The 26,969-nt window shown below is 40.4% G+C and overlaps 1 protein-coding gene and 1 long non-coding RNA gene across 4 annotated transcripts in view; one reads left to right on the forward strand and one right to left on the reverse strand.

The window, feature by feature from the left end:
• On the forward strand, positions 1 to 25,451 carry LOC108696319. 2 transcript variants are annotated; one of them, XR_005962505.1, is made up of 4 exons: positions 1 to 289; positions 18,297 to 18,389; positions 24,730 to 24,812; positions 25,134 to 25,451. It is a non-coding gene; the product is annotated as an uncharacterized LOC108696319 (long non-coding RNA). The 2 variants fall into 2 exon arrangements; XR_005962506.1 differs by lacking the exon at positions 18,297 to 18,389.
• unc93b1.L (unc-93 homolog B1, TLR signaling regulator L homeolog) overlaps positions 1 to 26,969 on the reverse strand; it is a 70,896-nt gene that overhangs the window by 38,915 nt on the left and 5,012 nt on the right. The window lies entirely within an intron of this gene.

Raw genomic sequence — 26,969 nt, forward strand, 5'->3', positions numbered from 1 at the left:
TGGAGAGCCGAGTGTGTGTGCGGCTGACGGCTGTGCTGGGCTGGCTCAGTTGGAAGTTGGACTGCGGACACACACAGTAGTACACAGAACAGTACTGTGTGGAACAGAACAGCCTGGGAAACCGAGTGACTGTGTGGACAGTGGGCGATTCTGGGCTGCGGTGGGCTGCCTGTGTACTTGGGCAATAATTCTACTTAAGTAAATGGACGGCGTGGTTGGTTACTGACTGAAGCCTGCGCAAAAGTGAATGTGGAATTCTGGACTGCTGGCTGTCAGGAACTGGTGGGCAGTATGTATTTAAGAATGGCAAATGCAGTTGTCATTAAGCTTTTTTTATGCTTGCTTTAGAGAAATTCACATTGCTGTGGAGGAGCCTGCACATTGTTATACCTTTTTATTAGCATTAATCAGCCATTGCCACACAAGGTGCATTTCTGCCTTTCTACTGGGAAATCTACCACTAGATTATAATTATGCCATAACTATCACTCCTAACAGCACTGTTATACTCCCACCCACAGTTATACTGATAGTTATACTGATTCATTAGATAGGTATAAGAAGGGGTTGGATGGTGTTTAGCAAGTGAGGGAATACAGGGTTATGTTTCAAGATGGAGTAAAAGGTTGCAACTTCTTAAGAGAATGCAGCACATGCAAATAAAAAGGTAGAACGCTTTTGGCACCTACAGAAAAAAAAGCAGAATTTGCTAGGCACAGGGTGTGTGGCTTTGGGTGGGATTGGGGGTGGGGCTTTGGGCGGGATGGGGATGGGGCTTTGGGCGGGGCTAAGGCCGGTATTTTTTTCCAGAAAAGGTGGCAACCCTACATGTGCCCCACGGACCGTCTCTGGCGAATTTTTTTTAGACTAGAACAATTCTGTTTTTATAAATGTTTGACTACATATGTTCTAGCGCCCGTTAATTTAACGGGCTTAATGTCTAGTAATATATAAAGTGGTACAATTTGCATACGTATAGCATTCTCATTCTGTTACTGACACTTTACTATCAATTGGATCGTTCCAATTTGGCCCAGCATGTGGGTGGCCTAATCAGCCTTAGATATGCTCATTTAGTGACCTCTCAAAGCGAGAGTATATTGCAGTGTATCGCCAGCTTAACTGTATTCAGTGCATTCGCAGGAATTGTATAAGAGACCAAACAACACACAGGTTGCAAGGTTATTTTGAATTCTTTCATAACTGTCTATAATTTAAAGAGTATTTTTTTAAACCCTAGTCTAGTAAGGGCCAAGGGTGCTCTTTGAATCTTCATTTTGACTTTTTGCTATTTTACAAAGCTAGCCAGCATTATACCTACACACACATTATTGTGCACTAATACAGCCATATTTTTTAGTCACATCAGTACCTTTGGCATTTACCTTTAGCAAAGAGAGTCAGTCCATCAGATAACATAGCCAGCTTGCTAGTCTGTGCATAACCAAAGCAGTGCCTTACATTCATGAGAAATAAAAATGTTCTTGTGGACTGAGAGTGGACAAACTGATTATTAATCACCTTTTTAAAGTAAAGATAGCAGGAAGACTTTGGCTACCAACAACCTACTTTCTAGGAGTGTAGAATTTATGTTTAAGCATTCTGTTATCTAAGGGAAAGCTGTATTATTTCATTCCAATAATTGTGAGTTCCTCCAAAAAATAAAGTAAACAATAAATGCAAAAAAAAAAAAAAAAAAAAAAATATTTATTAGTATTAGGACATGTTAGACTGGGACCTAATGCGTTTCATGCCTGTTGGGGCACTTACTCATAGGCTAAATGGCACACCCCTGTACACAGAATATAAAGGGGCTGTAACCAATCACAAAAAACAACGACACATGTTGCCTCTTAACACAATCAAAGGAGACATATAGTGGTTTAAATGCTTATTTACATACAGGTTAATTTGTCTACTATATATTCATGAGAAGGTTACATAGTAAAGGCTAACTTAGCCAATGTATTAAAATATATTAAAAAAATCACGAAACTTGAAGAAAGAAAATAAGGAAACTAAGAAAATTAAATAATGAAAAAATCAATGTGAAAATCAATGAATGAAAATAAAAAATATGACAAAAAAATAAGACAAACAACATGACAGGAAATTGAAAAAGTGAAAATTTAAACTTTAACTGAAAAAATAAGTGTTTGAACGAAATTAATGAAGAATTACAATGAAAATTATACAATAAAATTTGTATTAAAAAGTAGGGATGCACCGAATCCACTATTTTGGATTCGGCCGAACCCCCGAATCCTTTATGAAAAATTCGGCTGAATACCGAACCGAATCCTAATTTCGTCCGAATCCTGCTGAAAAAGGCAGAATCCTGGCCGAATACCGAACCGAATCCTGGATTCGGTGCATCCCTATTAAAAAGTTAATAGCACAGAAACTTGAGAAAAGGTTTTCTCAAATCTCATATTTAATGAAGAGGTCAGGGAACATAATATATACATTTCACTATAGGTTTGAGTATAGAGTGTTAATACATGTATTATTATACTCAAATAGAAACATATCGGTCAAAATGGTAGTTGACACACTCCATAGGACTACTAAGATCAGGAGGAGTAATATGCTTTACAGTTTTTTACAGCAGTGTAGGTAAATATGACAATATAGTATACTGAAAAACACTGATTATTTAAAGAAGCATGTGACATCGAACTCACTATTAAGACCAAGAGGTCTTCTGCTTTGTAAATGGAAAATCCATTTTGTTTCCAAACGGAGTAAGTTAGGTATAATATCTCCACCCCGTCTTCCAACTCACTACTTTATCTATGCCCAGGATGGCTAGTTTGGTAACATCCCCCGATTACATTCCTGAAAATGTTTGGCTACATGGTGTGATACAAATGTGACATGGCATGCTATGTATGAATGAGAGTGTGATCAAGTGTATCCAATATGGCTCTTTAGTTGTTATATGGATGTATTAGCATTGGTTGGAATAAGGGAACAGCAGGAGTTAATTAACTCGTAAACATATAAACATGGCCATTTTCATGGTCATGTTTCTGGGCGTGTAGCCATCTATTACTTTGTTATTATTTCAATATAATAATTCCTTCTTGTATCTTATTCACATGGTTATAGTTTTAGGTATACAGCAATTATTTTCATTCTCGTGGTCATTCTCATGGAAACAGTTCTGGGCATAGTGCCATTATTTTGGTATATGTCCACAATTAGGATAATGACCAAATTCTGTCATTTTTGTAATATTGATTATTTTATTGTTACACTAGTATAAAAAAAGAACTCCGTGGAGGGGGCTTCGCGACTTCATCTACAAGCAGAGTCTGCCAATGTGGCAAACTCTGCATTACAAAAGATGAACTACAAATGTGGTGTTACAGTTTCTGTGCCACTTAATGGTGTATTCATGTCCAGTAACACTAGAGGTGAATACTTTTGTTTTTTTGACATGTGCACAAGTAAGGCATCTAACTGCCCCACACTTGTACATGCCTATGGTGTTGAGTCAACCTATATTAGTAGTGGGTACTTGAAGCAAACTAGGGGCCAACTGGTTGCCTATTGTACGTGTGTGGCGAGTTACTGTTTTGTAGCCCTTATCCAAAACTTCATCAAAAGCCCAATCTATTCTGAGTATATTTATATTCTTTTCAAAAATCTTTCTAATGCTGTTGTATTGTGTGCTATATTCTGTAATGAAATAGATAGGATTATCTGTTTTGCCCTGTTGTGTGCTGACACTAACTAGTGTGTTATTGTCTGGTGTGGTGGTTTAGAAGGCAAAGGGTTAAAAGATCAAAATAGAAGGCATGATAATACAGTACTTACATTGTGGGGAGGAATAGGCAAAGGTGGGCTTAAAGCAAAAACAAAGAGGTCGAAGAAAGACAGAAGCAGGAGAGGGGCTGAGGTTCAAATATATAGATATATTAATATTATAAATATACTATTATAGATATGTACAGCTATACAAATATAAAGAGCAGTGAGGAGGCATAAGGGTATTAGAAACTGAGAGGTGAATCAGCAGAGTGAAAATATCAATATAAATATGAAAAGCAAATTGAGTTAAAAGATTCAATGAGACGGACAAGGAACTGAAGGGGTGAATCTGCTTTATGGCAAATGTCCTAGGGAAAATGGTTGTAGGCAGGGCCGGAACTAGGGGTAGGCAGAGTAGGCACGTGCCTAGGGCGCAAAGCTGGGGGGCGCCAGGCACATACCTGCTCTGTTGCGTACCCCATGTCCGGTCCTCTCATTCCCTGTCTTCTTGCACGCGATTGATGCTTCTGCGCATGTGCGCACGCCGATTACCGCTTCTGCGTATGCGCGCTGGCGTTAACAAGCGTCAACTTGCGCATGCGCGCCGGCGTCAACTTGCACATGCGCGCTGGCGTCAACTTGCGCATGCGCACATTCAGCAGGCGCAGCGTCGGCCCAGGTTGCCTAGGGTGCCTGCCCAGTGTGGGCCCGCCTCTGGTTGTGGGCAAACTAACACCTAACTTGCACCTATAATGTGAAAATAAGTATTTACACAGCTATCTATACACAAGTTAATTTATACTCACTATCACACAACGCACACACTTTGTCATATGTCCACCTGCTCTGATTTTCTTCTTCCTCACACAGATGCAGGAAGCTTATTGAGGGAAGGGGCAGAGCTACGACAGAATTGCATGAGAATAGGCAGCAAACTTAGCTGAATAGCTTTAGGGTTGGTCCATTTTTGAAGGGTTGCTAACCCCGGGATTTAACCCTTTCCCTGCCAGCTGATTTGGCCTAAATGCAAACATCTACTGCCAGATATTATGTATTCTTTCACTTTAAGGGCCTTTCCTGGGGGGGTCTTTTAGTTTACCCAGGAAAACAATGTTGGTGTAATTCCACTTATGTAAAACGATATGGGGGCAAATTCACAAAGCTTCGTAGTTGTGCCAGCGTCCCTTCGCCACACTTCGCCAGGCGTATTTTCACCAGCGCTACGCAAATTTGCATACGGCGCCAAATTCAAGTTACAATGGAGGTATATGTAGCAGCACTACACAAGCCTGGGAAACCTTCAAAACAGCAAATTACATTTTTATTTTGCCCTACACATGTCCCCACTGTATAGTTAAGTTGCCATGAGTTAGGAAATGTAGGGGGGAAGGAGGGTAGCCCCTAAAAAATTTTTGATCTTTTTCAGCCTATCACCCATAAAAAATTAAAAAACGCCAGCGTTTTTAGGGACTTAGACATTTTTTTTACTTTTTTTGAAGCAATCCCTATCTACTCTATTGCACTTCGCCTGGTCTGAGGTGGCAAAGGAAGTCTGGCGTAAAAGGTAGCGTTCAGAAAAATCCGCACGTTAGTGAATTTGTGTAGTTACTTCTGTTGCGCAAATTCGGCAGGCGTAAGGGTGTGAAGTAACACTAGCGAATTTACGCCAGTGTCCGTTAGTGAATCGGCGAATAAACGAAAATGTGATACGCTGGCGAATTAACGCTAGCGTTAGGCACTTCGTAGTTTAGTGAATTTGCCCCATAGGCTTCTAAGTGTCTAATAAAATGAAAAAAAAATCATGCTTTACATAGTACAATCACATATATCAGAAATAAAATGTGTTTTCTGTATGATAACACAGCAGATTTGGAAAGGTTTATGTCTCCTGAACGTGCCTTTCCAAATATATATCGTTTTATAGAAATTTCTCACTTGTATAGATCAAAATTTCTAAGCAGTACACTACCAATTTTCCAAAGCACCACAAAACGGCATACTTCTGATTTCAAGGCCAAACACTTCACTAACAGTAGGTTTACCCTAGAAAACTATGCATTTTTAGAAAGAGCAGATTCTGGCAAATCAAAAATGGGTAAATATATATATGTATGCCAAACTACCAAGTTGCAATTCTTTCCTAAATTTGTAATTTTTTATAGTAATTGGTACATTTTTTGAAAAATGACTGAAAGCTTCCAATCTACAGCATCATATCTCCCACACATCATTAGGTACCAATGTAAAACACCCCAAATATTATTGGCAGGAGTCCACTGAACAGTTTCATGCCCAATATGTTTACCTAAGTATGTGGCATATAGGGGCCTCAAAATGTAGACACCCCATTTGAGCTATCATTTCTGTAATTCCAGATACTGCAAAATCAACACATTTACATAGTATTGGGGGGGCAAAGGTAGAAAAAAGTACGTCCACCCCAGAAAACCATATATTTTCAGAAAGTACACATCCCCCAAATCCAAATTAGGTATGCATGTCTTTCTACTCCAAAGCACCAAGCCGCAAACCTTTCCTAAAATGGCTATTTTGGTGAAATTTCCAAAAATCACCTTGAAATTTCCAAAAATCACCTTAAAATTTCCACACTGCATCATCGTATTTCCACACATACTTTTAGGTATCATGAAAAATCACCCTGAATATGATAAGCCTGGGGTCCTGGAGTTTTATGCCTAATATGTATAGGTTTACCTAAGCACGTGGCATATAGAGGCCCAAAATGAAAAACCCCTATATGGTCTGTCATTTCAGGTACTGCAGAATCAACACATTTACATAGTTTGGGGGGGCAACGGTAGAAAAAAGTACGTTCATCCAAACAAGCCACATATTTTCGGAAAGTACACAATTCCCCGAATCCAAATTGGGTATGAATGTCTTTCTACTCCAAAGCATCAAGCCGCAAACCTGAATTTGTCAATAAAGGCAGCAGTTTTTACATTTCTGAAAATTGCCTAAAAATATTGCAATTGGCCGCATTTATCTCATCCAGTTTCTTACATACAACTGGACAACACCCTAAATATTGACTTCATGGGTCTATGGAACAATTTGATGCCTAATATGCATAGATAAACAAACCAAAGCAGTTGAGATGTACGGACTCCAAATAAAAATAATGCATATGAATTTTCCTCGCTGCCGATTCACCTTCTGTGAACAAAGACCTGTGACTACGTATTATGTGCCACAAGACCCTCCTCACTGCACAAAGACCCCCCAGATTCATATATTTTTGGAAAGTACACATTCTGATGAATCCAACAAAAATAAAGACGTCTTTCTACACCAAACTACCAAACTGCAAAGCTTTTCTAAACGTAGAGGTTTTTACGACATTTCTGAAAATCGCCTAAAAATATTGCAATTGGCTGCATTTATTTCACCCAATTTCTTACATACAACTGGGAAACACCCTTAGTAATGACGCCAATGGTCTACTGATCAGTTTGATGCCCAATATGCCCATGTGCGGACCCCAAATAAAAATAGTGCATGAGAAGTTTCTCCACTGCCGATTCGCCTTCTATGAACAAAGCCCTGTGACTGCATATTATGTGCCACAAGACCCTCCTAACAGAACAAAGATCCCAAAAACCATATATTTTTGGAAAGTACACATTCTGACGGATCAAAAATAGGTAATTATGTTTTTCTACCCCAAACTATGATACTGCAAAGCTACGCTAAAGGCAGCAGTTTTAATGACATTTCTGAAAATCACCTAAAATATTGCAATTGGCCGTATTTATCCCAATTTCTTACATACAATTGTAAAACAAATATAGATGCCAATGGTCTATGGAACAGTTTGATGCATAGATAAACCAAAGCAGCTGGCATGTATGGACCCCAAATAAAAATAGTGCATATGGATTTTCTCTGCTGCGACATCTCAAAATCATACATTTTTGGAAAGTTCACATTCTGACAAATCCAACAAAGATAAAGACGTCTTTCTACACCAAATTACCAAACTGCAAAGCTTTTCTAAATGTAGAGGTTTTTACAACATTTCTGAAAATCGCCTAAAAATTTCACACAGTGTTTTACATACAAAGAATAATCACCCTAAATATGGACATCAGAGGTCTACTAAATAGTTTGATGCCCAATATGCATAGATTTACCAAAGTATACGGTAATTACAGACCCCAAATAAAAAACGTGCATATGAATTTTCACGCTCGCCAACTCAGCTGCTGAAAACAGAGCCCCAACTGTATGTTATGTGCCGTAAGACCCTCAAACTATAAAAAGACTATACATACTATACTATGCTAAAGATACATAAGGAACAATAATGCAGGGATAAAATTGCAATAAAACCACAAAAATTGTGTAAATCAATAAAATAACAAAATAATTGATCCAACAGCATAATTAGAGCATAATTGCAGGCCAAAATATTAAGATTATCCAATAGTCACACTGCCAAAATAAACAGTTTTTAGGGTTAAAAAAAACACAAATTGGTAAAATGAATTTTTTTGTGTATCCATGTTTATACACTTCTAAAAGTTGTGTGACAGTGTGTAAGTGTATATATACGTGTATATAAGTGCATATTTGAGTATTTGTCTGCAAAATAAAAAAAATAAAAATAATCTTTACTAAAATGAGTGTGTAAGAATGTATAAATGTGTGTGTAGTGTGTAAATGAAGGCCACGTACAGTTCCTGGAGCAGGAAGGACAATCTCATGGCTGGAGAAGTCCTGGAGCAGCATGTACGCAGAGTCTCGGCAAGCAGGAAGGGTGTGGGCATCACCGATGAAGGAGGAAGCAAGAACAAGTAGGAGTAAACCTTTAAGTGCAGCACATGCTGCTTCTTGCGACTTTAAGTCAGCCCTTCGACAATCCTGTCGCAAGACTGAAATGACAGCCCCCCAGCCTCGTTGCCCAGGGGGCTGTCAATGCTGCTAACTCTCTGCAGAGGCAGCTAAAGCCACTGATGTAGAGAGAACTGGCCATATCTGCAAGCATGTACTAGGTACATGCTTGGCAGTTAAAGCCCTTGTGGCAGCTCTTTAATTGGAATCATAAGAAATGTCCTCATACAGTATAACAAAGAACAACAAAAAAAAAAAATATATATATATATATATATATATCAAGCAAATGTAATTTATTATTAAGTACAAGTCCGGGGATGGCAACTCTCCCCCTTGCCACTATTTGTGGATGCCCATGCACATTTGTACTCACAGCAGCTGAACAACTGATTGCTAAATCGTGGAGAACTCCATAACTTTCAATTCCGAAATTAAAAGCACATATAACGGCAATGATAATGATAAATGACAACTTGTCCTCCTTTCTATCAGGGACTCATAGCAAATTTATACAAATATGGCAACCATGGGCACCTCGGGCCATCAGTTAGGGACTAAGTTTATCATCTCTTTCGTCATAGGATCAACAGCCTTAGAAAAACTCTACATAATTGTTTGTATGTCTATGGCAAAAGAGGGTCTCTCGAAGATTCTAACTATATACTGTTGGCTAGTATTGATTTCCTAGCAGGACAGAGCTACACAAAAAATTGGAAGAACTAGAAACAGTTAAAGAAAACAATAAACATAACTGTTGTGTTCACATTTGTTTATACAAAAATAATAAACATATAACTTTAAACCCAACTTGTTGCCCATTTTCTTTATGTTAAATACTGCATTTGATTTTTGTGTAATATTAAAAAAATACAGAAAAAATGTATTGTATTTTACAGTATTTGAAACAAAAATGAAAACTCTAATTAAAAAAAAATATATATATATATATATATATTTTCTATATTCATATGGACTTCCGGGAGGCGGGCCCAAGCAGCTGCTGCATTTTTACAGAGCTCCATAAACTAGCGAGCGAAATCAAGAGCCATCTGCCACATCCTGTAAGGAACCGGCTGTAAACAGCACGACAACGTTACTAACAGCGCAGTCGCAGGGTTACCTGACGATTCTGGCATCTTTTATCCCCTGAGATCCCTGGCTTGATAGCCGACTCCCGTGGCGGCCATTTTGGGACACGCTCTACTACATCGTAGTGCACAAGGTCCCTCAGAGCTGCTAATACACAGAGACAGAAATACAATACATACCAAAACTCAGAAACCGGGCAGCATTACCAAAACAGCACCGAATCAGTGAGTAAACTAACTGAAGTGTAAAAGCCAGTGAACAAAACAGATGGCTACCCGCCCTACTCTATAAAGGCCCAGCTATATACAGCACGGCACCGCCACTATCCTTTGAGAGCAGGGCCACTATCCTTTGAGAGCAGGGCCAGCTGAAGCATGGAAGCCATTAAACTACTGCCTCTCATGTAGCCACTACGCAATGCCTACAATCAACGGGGTTAGTGCTTTCCCCAATATGACATTCTGCCAACATTCTCTTGAAGGGGAGAACCCAATCTTCCACTGTACCATCAGGTACACTATGAGGGACCCCACACTGACTGAACTGTGCAACATGCTCACACCTTTCGCCGATAATAAGCCTAAGGCACTTACTGCTGAGGAACCTGTGCCATCTACTTCAAAACATTCAGAGCTAAACTGAACTCACTCAATGGCCATACCTCAACGCCAAAAGGGCACCCACAACAAGCATAGCCCTTGCATTTATCCCCAACTGCATCTGTAAGAAGCTTGGGACACTCAAAACCCCATTTCACGTAGCCGTACCAACGTCTATAGCACCTCAAATATGTAATCGCTAACCACAGAAATAAGCATGCCACAGCCAACATCAGAGTCATGCTCCTTTGATTAAATCAACAAAGAAGATCACCATTCTCCATCATCCTTAAGTAACTGTGACCCAATAAACCTAATAAATATCAGACTCCTGAAACATGGAAAGATATTTGAGACACTCCACCTCTCACTCACAACGCAGCTTTAAAGGGAAGAGAAAAAAGGATACCAAACAGCCTGTGACTGAAACCACAACTTCACCACAACACTCTCCAGCTTCACCAGAACAGTCCAACTAGTCAAGTAGAAATGGTGGCCACAACAGACCCGATACACGTTCTTGCCCCTCTGCTAGATCAAAAACAGGCAAGCATAAAAAACATTGGATGAACTTTTGCAACAAACCTCACACCAATTACAACACATACAGGAGGCAGAAGACAGGATCTCTACCGTGGAAGATGATCTTACAAAAGCCCAAAACCAAATTGACCTCCAACAAAAACAATTATCCAGCCTAGCCGATAAGGTTGATGATCTAGAGAACAGAAGCAGACAGAACAACACGTGGCTGGTTGGAATCCCAGAAACAGGGAAAGGAAAACAAGTAGATGATCTCCTTCTCACATGGCTGCCTCCTGTATATGTATGACACCATCGAACTGTCATTACCAATTTTTGAGGGCAACAAACTCTACATCTTCCAAGACTTCTCTGCCTTAGTCACATCAAAACGGAGAGACTTTACACCAATCTGCAGACATCTATATGATACTGGACAGAAATTCTCCTTACTATTTCCAGCCAAGTTTAGAGTGCTGGAGAACGACACAAGACCATCTACTTTGAGGACTCCAAGAAAGCTGCAAGCTACTTCCAAAACCCTACAAATGATGGTGATCACAACAACCCAAGTCCACCTCCACCATGACTGACTTCTCTCTTTCTCTTCAAAATTCAAAAGACTTAACACCAGGTGAACCAGGACAATAACTTCAGTCATCCTACACATGGGAAATAAGGTTAATTGACACCTAAGAACAGATAACTCTTTCACCTGAAATCGCTCCAGCATCTAGCCACCTACCCAGTATGGCAAACTGGAATTATATGTAACTCAGTGTCACGGCCGGCACCCGATACCAGAACAAATGCCAAGCACCCTGGTCTCAGCTCGGCTTCACCAGTAGCGTGACCACCGTTGGGCTTCGGGAGGAGCCCTCAGCTTACTTGGGTGCCACCTGGACTTAACGAGGGGTGCAAGACGAGATGTTCTAGCTGGCGAAGGGGCACGGCTGTTAGCAAAGTCTTTTTGGGCCGAAGGTCACGGTACAAAGGATTAGGCTGAAGGATGGTCAAACAGGCAGGGTCGAGGCAGGCGGATATCAGAATCGTCAGGCAGGCAAGGGTCAAACCGGGTTGTCAATCAAGGGGTTAAGCAGGAAGAGTTGTCGTAGGCAGGCAAGGGTCAGGATATAGAGTTCAGAATAGTCAGGATACAGGCAGGGTCAAACACGGATAATCAGAATACAGAATAACAGGAACAGATGCCCTAGAATCCAAGATGGCGCCGGCGCCAGCACCGACTCGTGGACCATGCGGCGGGTGTCCCCGCCGACAACGCGGTGGACGACCCCGCCGCACAGGTACCGTTACATTACACCCCTCTCTAGGGGGGGCCACTGGACCCCCAGGCTTCCCAGGAAATTTTTGATGGAACTGATTCCTGAGGCGATCAGCCCTGATGTCATCAACTGAGACCCAGGAGTTCTCCTCAGGACCAAAGCCCTTCCACCTGGTAAGATACTGTAACTTACCACGCACAAGGCGGGAATCTAGAAACTCCTGGATCTCATATTCAGGCTGACCTTCAACTAACACTGGGGGAGGAACAGAAACAAAACGGACATTGTTAACAGGTTTTAACAAAGAAACGTGAAATGAGTCAGAAATCTTAAGATTAACAGGCAACTTAAGACGAACACAAGAAGGGTTGATAATTTCAGAAATAGGGTATGGACCAATGAACCTAGGCCCCAGTTTGAGAGAGGGAACCTTTAGTTTAATATTTTTGGTAGAAAACCACACTGAGTCTCCCACTTTATACTGGGGTGCCTCTCTACGTGATCTGTCAGCAGCTTTTTTCTGAGCAGGGGCAGCTGTGGACAGAGAACCTGTGACCAAACCCTAGAAAAACGTTCAACACAAGAATTAGCAGAGGGAACCAGGGAGCCAGTACCAGAAAATGAGAATGCCTTGGGGTGCAACCCATTAACCACGAAGAAAGGGGACTCTCCCGAGGAGGAATGGGTAGCATTATTGTATGCAAATTCAGCCCAGGGTAACAGTTCAGCCCATGTGGATTGGTTGTCTGACACATAACACCTGAGGTATTGCTCAAGGGACTGGTTTACCCTTTCAATTTGACCATTGGTTTGGGGGTGATAGGCAGAGGAAAATGATAATTCAACCCCAACCAAAGAACAGAAAGCATGCCAAAACTTAGAGACAAACTGAACCCCCCTATTAGAAACAATATTTTCAGGAAAACCATGAAACTTAAAGATGTGAGTAACAAACAGATCAGCCAAGGATTTAGCAGAAGGTAGGTGTGGAAGGGGTACAAAATGGCTCATCTTGCTAAACCTATCCACCACCACCCAGATCACAGTTTTTCCCTTTGAAGGAGGCAAATCAACAATAAAGTCCATTTAAAGATGGGCCCAAGGTCTTTCTGGAATTGGTAAGGAAATCAGCAAACCCTGGGAAGACTTCCGAGAGGATTTTGACCTTTGGCAGATTGGACAAGAATTAACAAAGGCCTTAGCATCCTGTTTGAATGATGGCCACCAAACATGACGGGATAACAGGGATACCGTTTTAGCAATACCTGGATGTCCTGCCATTTTAGAATCATGAACCTCCCTTAATACTTGCTCCCTTAACTCCTGTGGTACAAACCATCTCCCCGAAGGGGTATCTGTAGGAGCAGATGTTTGAAGAGGGAGCAACAAAGAAGAAAGGTCAGATTCAAGGGTTGCTATGATCATTTCTCTGGGAATAATGGGAGTACACTCACTAGAGTCAGAAGAAATGGATTCAAAACTCCTAGAGAGTGCATCCGCCTTGGTGTTTTTAGTCCCAGGCCTGAAAGTCAATGAAAAATTAAACCTTGTGAAAAATAGAGCCCACCTAGCCTGCCTCGGATTAAGGCATTTTGCAGACTCTATATATAGAAGATTTTTGTGGTCAGTATAGACCGTCACCAGATGTTTAGCACCCTCCAGGAGATGCCGCCATTCCTCAAAGGCCCACTTAACTGCCAACAACTCCCTGTTACCTATATCGTAATTCACCTCAGCAGGTGAGAATTTCCTGGAGAAAAAGGCACAGGGATGTAATTTGTTGGTAGTCGGTGCCTTTGAGAAAGGACTGCCCCAGCTCCTACCTCAGCGGCATCAACCTCAACAACAAAAGGTAGTGCAGTATCGGGGTGTCTGAGAATGGGGGCTGAACTGAATTCCTTTTTGAGGAATTCAAATGCTTGAACGGCCTCAGGGGGCCACATGCTGGGGTCAGCACCCTTTTTAGTCAGATTAGTGATGGGTGCCACAATGAGGGAAAAATTTTCGATAAACTGCCGATAATAATTAGCAAAACCAAGAAATCTTTGGGTTGCACGTAACGAAAGGGGTTGGGTCCAATCCAGGACTGCTCTCACCTTGCCTGGATCCATTTCTAGACCCTTGCTGGAAATGTTAAACCCCAAAAACTGAACAGAAGAAACCCCAAAAGTACATTTCTCTAGTTTCGCATAAAGATTATTCCCCCTTAGCCTTTGTAAGACTTCACAAACATGATTTTGATGTTCCTTCATGTTGGAGGAAAAAATAAGAATATCGTCTAGGTAGACCACTACGAAGATCCCCAGCAGGTCCCTGAAGATGTCATTGACAAACTCCTGGAACACTGCGGGGGCATTACAAAGACCAAAAGGCATAACAAGATACTCGTAGTGGCCATCCCTGGTGTTAAATGCAGTCTTCCACTCATCCCCTTCCCTGATTCGAATCAAGTTATAAGCCCCCCTAAGATCAAGCTTGGTAAAGACTTTTGCATTTTTAACTTGATCGAAAAGTTCAGAAATTAGAGGGAGAGGATAGCGATTTTTTATGGTAATCTTATTGAGCCCCCTATAATCAATACAGGGGCGAAGACCACCATCTTTTTTACCAACGAAAAAGAAGCCCGCCCCCGCAGGGGAACTAGAAGGTCTGATGAAACCCCTTTCTAGGTTCTCCTTTATACACTCTTTCATTGCCTGGGCTTCGGGCAATGAAAGAGGATAGGTTCTACCACGAGGAGTAGTTGACCCAGGGACCAGATCTATTGGGCAGTCATACTGCCGGTGTGGGGGTAAGGTTTCTGCTGCCTTTTTAGAGAAGACATCAGCGAATTCTGCATATGCAGCAGGTAACCCTTCAAGTGATGTAGTTGCAACTACAGAGGGAAAACATACCCCACCACACATAGTACCCCATTGAACCACCTCCCTTGAGACCCAGTCAATCAGAGGGTTATGCCTCTGGAGCCACGGTAACCCCAAAATAAGAGGAGAGGAAGCACCCTCTTAAGAGGTAAAAAGCTATCTCCTCACAATGCAAATTATTAACACACATGGAAAGTGTTACCGTCTCCTTAGAGATTACACCTGACCCTAAGGGTCTTCTGTCCACTGCCATTATTCTCATGGGGGCACTTAGAGGAACTACAGGGATACAGAATTTAGCTGCAAAAGCAGTATCCAGAAAATTACCCTCCGCCCCTGAGTCCACAAATGCGGACAGTTTGACAGAGCCCGTAGGCCAAGTTAGTTTAACTGGTAACAAAACTTTAGAGGCAGATTGGGGAGAGGAAACTCCTGCACCCAAATGGAGCTCCCCTTCTCCATTTAGGCTTCGGAGTTTCCCGACCTCTTAGAACATTGGTTCAGAAAATGTCCCTTCTCACCACAGTACATACAGAGACCCAGGGAACGCCTGCGTGCCTTTTCCTCAGGAGTTAGGTGGGATATGCCTAATTGCATAGGCTCCTCCTGAGGTAGAGGCACAAAGGGGTTAGGAGATTTTACATTGGTCACCACCCAGAGAAGTTTGTACTCCTCTCACCCCTTCTCTCCCTTTGCCTTCTATCTACCTGGATGGCGAGGGACATGAGACCATCCAGGTTAGAAGGTAGGGGGTAATTAACCAGACTATCCTTTACAGAATCGGATAACCCCAACCGGAATTGACTCCTTAGAGCCAAATCATTCCACCCAGTTTCCACTGCCCACCGGCGGAATTCGGTGCAGTACACCTCCGCATCCCTTTTCCCTTGGCGCAACTTACGAATCGCGGTATCGGCAGATGATGCACGATCCGGGTCATCGTAAGGAATGGCCATGCTGTTAAAGAAGGTGTCTAGGGAATAACGAGCAGGGTCTGAAGAAGGCAGCCTGAGGGCCCAAATTTGGGGGTCATCCAAAAGCAGGGTCATTATGAACCTTACTTTCTCCTCATCAGATTGAAAAGAATGAGGAAAGAAACGAAGGTACAGCTTACAAGCCTCTTTGAAAACAAAAAATTTAGTGCGATCCCCACTGAACCTTTCGGGGAATAAAATCTTGGGTTCATGGGGGTTTAGATGAGTTACCCATACTAGCAGAAGAACCCACAGGAGGTGCAGGAACAGGATTAGGCGGCTGCTGCGAATGCCCTAACTGGCGGGTCAGATTGTGGAACCCTTGAAGCAAATAATTCTGTTTTTGCTCTTGCTCCTCCATACGTTGCAGCAAGGTAATGAGCAACATCTCAGTGCAAGTTTGAGGTGTAACAGAGGCAGCAGCAGCTTCATGACCATCGTCCTCCAAGGCCCGTGATAATGTCACGGCCGGCACCCGATACCAGAACAAATGCCAAGCACCCTCGGCTCGGCTTCACCAGTAGTGTGACCACCGTTGGGCTTTGGGAGGAGCCCTCAGCTTACTTGGGTGCCACCTGGACTTAACGAGGGGTGCAAGGCGAGATGTTCTAGCTGGCACGGCTGTTAGCAAAGTCTTTTTGGGCCGAAGGTCACGGTACAAAGGATTAGGCAGAAGGATGGTCGAGGCAGGCGGATATCAGAATCGTCAGGCAGGCAAGGGTCAAACCGGGTTGTCAATCAAGGGGTTAAGCAGGAAGAGTTGTCGTAGGCAGGCAAGGGTCAGGATACAGAGTTCAGAATAGTCAGGATACAGGCAGGGTCAAACACATATAATCAGAATACAGAATAACAGGAACAGATGCACTAGGCTCAGAAACCACTTAGAAACAAAGTTCTATCACGGGCACTGGCTGGGAGACAGAATGGGCCTTATATAGGTTCAAATTTCGCGCCAAACGGGCGTCAAAAACGTGCTGGTGCAAGTGCGCCAGCGTGCCTGCGCCTTTAAGAGGCGCGCCGCGCCGCGCCCTAGAATCCAGGATGGTGCCGGCACCAGCGCCGACTCGTGGAACATGCGGCAGGCGTCCCCGCCGACGACGCGGTGGACGACCCCGCCGCACAGGTACCGTTACACTCAGACACCAGGTTTATTGAGTAAAACAAGTTTTATATTTCCCTAACTACATAAATAGTGGCTAGCTCTAAATGTCTTTCCCCCATATGTAATGAAAGGAATTAAGTTTGCCTAGGAGCAGTAACCAATAGCAACCAATAAGACAATTGCTTTTAAACAGGTGACCAGTAAGTGCTACCTGCTGATTGGTTGCTATGGGTTACTGCTCCTGGGCAAACTTAATGCCTTTTATTACATATGGGGGTTTATATCCTATGTTATTGTATTAACTTCTTTTCTCGCCTTGTTTAACTCGAGCACCTGAATACTGCTCGCTGGGACAGCTTCAGGGGCGACCTATTACAATAACCTATGCTTCTTATAAAACAAAAAAGGGAATAGGTTAAAAAAGCATGGCACAAAATACTTCCATAATTGATAACATTAAAATTCTTACTTGGAATGTAGGCGGTCTAAATACACCTATGAAAAGGAGATAAACTAGAAAAATTCTTGAAAAACTTAAAGGGGTTGTTCACCTTTGAGATAACTTTTAGTATGATGTAGAGAGTGATATTCTGAGATAATTTGCAATTATTTTTAATTTTTTATTATTGAAGGTTTTTGAGTTATTTAACAGCTCTTCAATTTGCATTTTAAGCAATCTGGTAACTAGGGCCCAAATTACCCTAGCAACCATGATTTTAATAAGAGACTGGAATATGAATAGGAGAGAGTCTAAATAGAAGGATCAGTAATAAAAAGTAGCAATAACAATACATTTGTAGCCTTACAGAGCATTTGTTTTTTTAGAAGGGGACCGCGACGCCCATTTGAAAGCTGCAAAGAATCAGAAGAAAAAGACAAATAACTATAAAACTATTAAAAATAAATAATGAAAACCAATTAAAAAGTTGCTTAGAATTGGTTGTTCTATAACTTTCTAAAAGTTAATTTAAAGGTGAACCACCCCTTTACAAAGGAAAACCCACATATTATATTACTCCAGGAAACTCATTGGCGCATAGGTAAAGGTAATGCTCTTAAAGCTAATTGGTTAAGCCATTGCATAGAAGCCTCATACAACAAGAAAGTTAGAGGTGTAGCCACTTTAATTAATAAATCACTTAACTTACAAGTGTTACAGATATTAGTTATTGTTGGTAGAAATCACAAATGTTCGATATGTTATAGCAAATGTGTATGCCCAAACGATGCTAACAAATCTTTCTTCACAGAACTTCTACAGCAAATAGACTCCTGGGAGGCAATACAGGTATTCATGGCAGGAGTCATGAATGCTACATGGGACAGATACCTAGACAACTCAGGTACCACTTCAAACCAACCACAGACAGAGCCAAATCTTAAAACATTATGCACACAGCTAAAACTGCATGACTCCTTTCGATGTACACACCCTACCTCTAAAGAAAACACTTATTGCTCTGGCGTCCATAGGACCTTCTCTCGCATAGACTATATTTTTATCTCCCAAACACTATACTACACACAATACAAAAATCTGAAATCAAGGACATAATAATTTCAGAACATGCCCCTGTCTTATTAAATATAGAACACTCACGACCCCAGCCCAGATCTTCTAACTGGAGCTTCCCCTCATATCTCTATAACAATGAATACTTTAAACAACACCTTAAAACTGCCTGGGCCAAATTTTTTGGGGAATTTACGATTCCATCTTTGGCTCCCGATCAAGTCCAGTTAATGGAAGAGGATATCACATTGGAGGAAGTTCAAATGGCTGTAAAACAACTAGATACTTGTAAAGTGCCTGGACTTGACGGCCTTCCCAATATCTACTATAAAATATTCCTCACTGAGTTGGGTCCCCATTTAACTAAAATGCTAAATGAGCTTAAATTAGGAGGGAAATTACAAACGGAGACTTTGAAAGCTAAAATTTCTGCTATGCATAAGCCAGATACTGATCTGTCTGATTGCAAAAACTACAGGCCAATTTCAGTCCTAAACGCTGATGTTAAACTTTTAGGGAAAATCCTGGCCCATAGAATCAATTCTTTCCTCCCTTAATAGTCCATAAGGACCAAGTGTGTTTTGTCCCGGGACGTCAGGCAGCAGATGCTATTAGGCGTCTAATATTGCTAGCTCATCACGCTAAATTATCAGGAGTTAAAACGGTGTGGCTATAATTGGATATCCACAAAGCTTTTGACTCTCTTCATTTGGACTATCTGTATTATACACTAGTGAGATGAGGTTTTGGGGGGAAACTTTATAGCTTGGGTCAAATCCCTATATCAAAATCCATCAGCAATAGTTAATATTATGGGATTTTCATCCAATGTTTTTCAAATCTACCAGGGGACATGGCAGGGGTGCCCTCTCTCCCCCCGATACTGTTTAACTTAGCTATTGAGCCATTGGCAGCGGCAATCAGAGCCAATATAGATATCAAAGGTATTGAAGTAGCTGGTATTCAACACAAAGTTAGCTTATTCGCTGACGATTTCTAACCCATTAACCTCCCTTCCAAACCTGTTTAGGCTCTTGGATATTTTTGGTACCATATCTGGTCTCCAAGTCAACCATAATAAGACAGAAGCTTTGAATATCAATTTATCCACTGCGGCTGTTATTGCAACTTAACTTCGAATTTACTTGGCATCCACACTTTATTTAAATTTTAGGAGTTAAGTTGACTAATACGTATGATACAATGTACAAATATAATTACCCCCCATTATTTAAAACTCTATATACTCTACTTAACAAATGGAATCATCACCATATTTCATGGATCAGCAGAATACATTGAGTTAAGATGACAATTTTAAGAAAATTTTGTACTTGTAATTCCGGACGCTACCCGTGCCAATCTCTATTGATGATTTAACCCGTTTTAACACTAAAGTTCTCCAATTTGTTTGGGCTAAGAAGCCTTCTAGGTTACGCCAGTCGATACTAACTTGCCTAAGAATTAGAGGGGGACTTGGTCTTCTTAACTGGTTATTTTATTACAAAGCAGCCCAAATATCCCAGATTCTAGAACTCCATTCTAAAATGGATAGCCCCCTTTGGGTTTCTCTAGAAGAGGCTTATTCAGTACCATATTCCCCAGCTGCCTCGATTTGGTGCCCTCCTAAATTACGACCAACTAATGGGAGTGTCCGCCTACATCACACATTGAAAATGTTAACAAGAAATACAAGTTACAAGCACCTCATTCACCTGCTATGCCGTTAGTGGGCAACCCTTTATTTAATCCTGGATTGCAGAATAAGGTCTTTGCATGGTGGTCCTTAGCAAATATACATAATTTGGGACAGTTGTATACATTAACAAGGCCATATACTCCCCAGAACCTTATAGATAAGTATTCGGTTCCACTGGCTGAACATTTTCATTTGAGACAATTATTGCACTTCGCTCAATCGCAGTGGGATTGGAGCCAATTAGCAAATAAGAGTCCCACCTTTTTCGAACAATGGTGCTTGAAAAATCCTCAGACTAAGAAAGTGATCTCAATGTTGAATAATAATTTCTATGATGATGTTGAACCTTCCCATTTGGCATACATAGACTCGTGGCAGAAAGACCTAAAGTGTCAATTAGATAGGGAAGAATGGCAATCAATATGGTTCAACACTATGAAATCATCTAAAAATGTCTCTTTATTGGAGATTAACTATAAAGTCTTACTTAGATGGTATTTGGTCCCAGCTTGTATTGCCAAATTTGCCCCTACAGCAGACCCTACTTGTTTCAGGGGTTGTGGGTAGGTAGGTTCTATGTTCCACATTTGGTGGGAATGTCCATGCGCTCAAAGGTTCTGGATTCGAATTTACACCATGTTGCATTCTATATTATATCAGGTGGTGATCCCTAAACATCCTGTAACCGCTCTACTAGGCAAAAAACCTGAGGAACTTTCAAAGATTCAATGCCAATTGTTTATTGCAATTATGACAGCTGCAAAGAAAACCATAGCGTGTGCTTGGAAAACTAAACAATTATCTATTGAAATAACTAAACAAAAAATGACTGGATAATGTTGCAAAAGAAAATGACTAGTATTCTTTTAGACTCACATAGTAAGTTTTTGAAAACGTGGACACATGGCTGGAATATAGATATGGGACCGATAGTTGTAGAAAATTACTCAGCATTTAAGTATTGTGGATATGGGATCTTTCTCAATCAAGTTTGTGAACTAATAGGACTAGAGTTAGGTTTGTCTTTTTATTTTCAGATTATAAGGTTTAAACTGCTTCAGCATAAGGTATAGAGTACACAGGATTAGTCATTGTAAGGTGTAATCAAAATATCGGAAAGGAATGTATCTGATTTGGGCTTTACCCATATTTGTTTGGAATGGCTAAATGTGCATGATCATTTCATCTTGAACTTGTTTCTAGATTATGTAACTTTCACTTCACTACATTGTCTCCTTTGATTGCTGATGGCTGCCTGTGTATTTGTTTTTTCCTTTTTGTAAAATACAAATAAAAATATTGAAATATAAAACTGCCTGGGCCAACTATGTGGATGACAATATAGCCCACTTGGACAATACAAACATATTCTTGGCTGCAGCTAAACCAGTTTTACAGGGACAAAGCATTATGGCCCACCGGAAAAAGCAATACAATGATAAATATAACACCCTACAAAAATAACTCTCACAAGCATACACTTCATTCAGGACCCATAACACCAATGAATCATACAAAAAATACAAAGATATCCAAAAATAGTTTGACACCCTGTTAACGGAAAAAGCACAACTAAGTCAATAGATATTTCAGATGGGGTAACAAGACAGGTAAACTTTTAACAAATATTGCAAAACAACAAACCACACAATCATACATACATAAACTTCAGCATAATCAATCCTGGATAACAGACCCTACATTAATCACCAAAGCAATGACACAGTACTTCCAAAACTTTTACATGGCAGAACCCGATGATCAGACAGAGGGCATTAAATTTATGTGGGAAGTTAATCTGCCTAAACTAACAGTTGAGGAACGACATATACTTGATGCTCCAATAACAGAAAATGAAATCTTGCACACAATTAAATCACTGAAATTAGGTAAAACCCCGGGTCCAGATGGCCTAAGTGCCGAATTCTACAAGATTCTAGAGCCAGGCATAACCCCTACACTCCACACATTATACAAAAATACACTTTTAGGTCTCCATCTTTGGCTAGAAGCAAATGAAGCCCGGATAATCCTCCTCCCAAAGAAAGACAGGGACCCAACAAAGCCACAATCATGCCCACTGTCCCCTCTCCTTTTTTTTAAACTTGTTTTTATTTGAGGTGATAAAGCAAAATCACAAGACATATTCTTACATGTTTTCATGGAGCAGAGATTGTAGTGATTATGATATCAAACAAACATTTCAATAACAATTTAAACATTCAGCTCAGTTATGATGAAAAGCATGGGGGGGATGTAGATCCTTTGAGGGGTAAGTCAGATAAGAGGTCAGCAATCTGTTAGTTTGATGACTTCTGGGAGGTGCGGTATCGGATTGTAATGATTCTTGTTGCAATGCTGCCAAGTATTGGGATGATTCCATGAGCAAAGGGTGGCATTTGAGAGTTTCCATATCATACCATGGCATATGTCTAAAAGTGTAGATCGTGAGGCATTTGATCCGTTGTGGGAGGTGTGATATATAGGTAGACCAGGTGTTGAAGAATTTCGGTGTATCGTGTTCTTTCCTGGTTACAGTTTCCAACCAGTCCATATGGAATATGTGATGTAATTTTTGTTTTACTAATACCAATGGAGGGGGATCAGTGTGTAGCCATTGTTGTAGTATTGTCTTCCTGGCTGCTGCAGCCAGTCTTCCCATGAGGTGCTTTTTTTTTTGTTATTTGTGTGAACGAAGTGGGATTGCTGAATAGGGCCCATTCTATATGTGCTTGGAGAGGTTTCCCAATCATCTGTGCACCGTAAGAGATGACTTCTTTCCAGAAGGATTGCATTAAGGGACAAGACCATATGGTATGTATCAGGTTTGCTGCAGGGGTGTGGCATTTTAAGCATTCGTTTGAGGAGAGGTTACCCATCTTAAACCTTCTAATTGGAGTAAGGTATGAGTTATGGAGAATTTGTAATTACATCTCCTGATATCTACTTGCTGGAAGTGATGTCATAATTTTATTATGTTGTCTCAAAATGTCTAATTCTGTGGTGTTAGGTATTTCTGTAATCCATTTGAAGTTAGGCTTGTCTTCGTCATCTACGTTTAATAATGGTTTAATGGTGTGATAAATGTGTGAAGTCGTAAGTTTCTTGGTTGTTTGCTTCCATAGTTGGTTCAGTAAGTTGTTTTTGTCGGTAGTTGTTAGGAGTTGTAATGTAGCGTTCGCAAAGTGAATGATCTGCAGAGTCAAGTATATGTGGGTGTTTGTAAACGGAAATTTTTCTGTCCTTTTGTTTAAAGGGAATACTGAGTAATCATTGTCTAATACGTCATGTATGTTATGTAGGCCACTGACACTCCAGTGATGCAGAATGGGATTTCGTATACCAGGTATGAAGTTTTTATTGTCTATCCATGATATGTAAGGGGAAATGTATTGTGATATATTCTGCTTTTTCCTGACTGAGTGCCATGCCTTATATGTATCTAGGAATAACGGGTTGTTTTTTATGTGTGTTGGAATATGCTGTATAGGTGTATGTAGTAAACAATTCAAGGAGTGGTTGTCAGTGTGATATTGGTCTAATGAGAGCGTGGTATATAAATCTCTATTAAGAATCCAGTCTCCTGCATATCAAAGGAGTGCTGCTTCGTTGTAGGCCTTAATGTTGGGGAAATTGAGACCGCCTAAAGTTTTAGGTTGTTGTAGTTTAAAGAGACTAATTCGTGGGCGTTTCCTGTTCCATATGAAGGTTCTAAATATTTGGTTTAAATGTTTTTGATTGGTTGGTTTAATACAGTATGGTAACATCTGTATTGGGTATAAAAGTTTAGTGAATAGGATAATTTTAATGAAGTGTATTCTGCCTAGGAATGATAGATTAATATGTTTCCATTGCTGCGTTTCTTGTTGTATGGTGTCAATTATTTTCCTAATGTTTAAGGAATATAGATCTTTGTCGTGTGAGGGAATTTTGATGCCTAGATATTTAATATTTTGTTTTGTTTTTTTAAAAGGGAAGTGTGGAAGCCAATCTGTATTTTCTGTATGATACAATTGAAGGGCTTCTGACTTATCCAGATTGATTTGAAATCCTGCTATTGCGCCAAATCTCTGTATAATCTGTAAAATGGCGGGGATTTCCGTTTTTGGTTGAGAAACAAAAAGCAGGATGTCATCCGCAAACGCTGTTACTTTAAGAGTAGTTTGTCCGAGTCGTATCCCTTGCAGTTGTTGGCATTTTAATATGTGTCTTAACAATGGATCGATTGCTATGTTGAAGAAAAGGGGCGATAGTGGGCATCCCTGGCACGTACCCCTACTGATAATAAATCTGAATTAGTGTTATTAACCGTTAAGAATGTTGTGGGCGATATGTATAACGTTTTGTATAAATTAAAGGTCTGAATGGCAAAATGTTGGAACTTAAGCAAACGGCGTAAATGTGCATGTGATATCCTATCAAAAGCTTTATCTGCGTCTAAATTTAACATTCCGTGCTTTCTTTTTTCCAGGTTACTGTGGTAGACTGCCGTTATTATTTTAGACGAGTGCTTGGACTGGGTGACGGTGTTTGATGAATCCTACTTGATGTACGGTAAGTATGGAGGGTAGTATTTGTTGCAGTCTGCCATTATTTTAGTCAGTATTTTGAGGTCTTGGTTAAGCAGAGATATTGGCCTATATGAAGTTGGGTCCGTCAGATCCCTTCCTTCTCTAGGAATCAGTATAATTCTGGCCACATTGGCTTCATGCCATAGGGGTGTGCCTTGTAGGGTGTCATTATATAGTTTAGAGAGAATGGGTGTTATATCTGGGGACATGTGTTTATAAAATTCTGCTGAGAGGCCGTCTGGTTCCGGCGTTTAACCATTTTTTAAATGTTGAATTGTGTATGATATCTCTTTCTCTGTTATAGGTGCGTCTAATATCTCACGATCTTGAACCGTCAGTTTATGGAGATCTGCTTCCTGCAGAAATTTTACACCGTCTTGGGGATCGTCAGGGGTCGACCCGTAAAATTTCCTAAAATGTTCGGCCATTATTTCCCTGATTTGTGTGGTGTCATGTGTCCAGCCATTAGGCGTTTTGATATTTTGTATATATGTGTTGCGAGTTTTCCTCTTAGCTATTTGTGCCAGTAATTTCCCTTATTTGTTACCATATCTGTAAAATTTGTTTGCAGTATGACTAAGTGATTTGTGAGCTTTTTCAGTTAATAAAGTATCAAAAAGTTCTTTTGTTTCTTTGTATTTATTTTTATCTTCTTGAGTGTTTGTCGTTTTAAAAGCTGTATAATGTTTGGTCAATTTTTTTTGTAATAGGTTATATTTTTCATTATAATTTTACCTCTGTTTGATCAAATATGAGGTAACCTGTCCTCTCAGAACTGGTTTAGCCACTGCCCATAGTAGTTGTGGATTATCCCAATGATCAAAATTATCATCTACGTAGTTGGCCCAACTCGTTTTTAGAAAGGTTTGGAAGTCTTCACTAGTGCACAGATATGCTGGAAATCTCCAGTTGTAAGATTTAGGTTGGGGTGTAGGTAGCTTTAAGGTGATAGAGATCAGTGCATGGTCTGAGATGTCTATGTTGTTGATGTTAACTGACGTCAACATGGGTAGTAGTGCTTGCGATAAAAATAAGTAGACCCACTACTTAGACACTTAGCACAAAACCAATCATTTCAAGGATTCACCATAGGACAAGTACACAACAAAATAATAGCATTTGCAGATGACATCCTGTTATTCATAAACAAACCTGACCAAGACATCCCCATCATTATAGAAACTATAAATAGATACACAACCTTCTCAGGTCTAAAAATCAACCATGACAAATCTGAAGCCATCAAACTAAAACACACGGTCCATACAGACTGGACACAAAATATCCCATTCAATAAAGCACAACATTTCATCACATATCTATGCATAAAATTTGCAAGCCATCACACATATATCTACCAGCTAAACATAAAGCAAGCTATCTCCAGCATGACCTATATAAATGGAAAACAGATAAATCTCCTTTTTAGGCAGAGCACACTTAATCAAAATTATATACTTCCCCAAAATACTTTATAAGATCCAAATGTTACCATACTATCTTAAATGCAAAGACTTAAAACAAATCAACAAATGAATGAATACTATAATGAAGCTGCCCTGCTGCGTCATGCTGGAGACTGGATATACAACACTAACACATACAGCAACTTAGACCTAGAACAAGAACTTGTGGAAACTACATACTTAAATCCCTTATAAATGGAAAACAGCAAAAATCTCCTTTTTAGGCAGAGCACACTTAATCAAAATTATATACTTCCCCAAAATACTTTATAAGATCCAAATGTTACCATACTATCTTAAATGCAAAGACTTAAAACAAATCAGCAAAACCTTTAGAAACTTCATTTGGAAAGGGAAACGACCTTGGATTACCATACTAAAACTACAACAGCTCAAAATTAATGGAGGTGTAGAAGACTATAATGAAGCTGCCCTGCTGCGTCATGCTGGAGACTGGATATACAACACTAACACATACAGCAACTTAGACCTAGAACAAGAACTTGTGGAAACTACATACTTAAATCCCTTGCTCCACCTCCCGCCTAATGAACTCACGCCTAACAAAAAAACCAATCCCCTATTTATGAGCACCTATAAAGCCTGGAGAAACGCCACGTTGTACGACCTAGAAAGTCTTTGAGGTAGAACCCTCTCATTCTAGCGATAACGGC

Source organism: Xenopus laevis, chromosome 7L, assembly GCF_017654675.1.
Source record: "Xenopus laevis strain J_2021 chromosome 7L, Xenopus_laevis_v10.1, whole genome shotgun sequence".
NCBI classification, from domain to species: Eukaryota; Metazoa; Chordata; class Amphibia; order Anura; family Pipidae; genus Xenopus; species Xenopus laevis.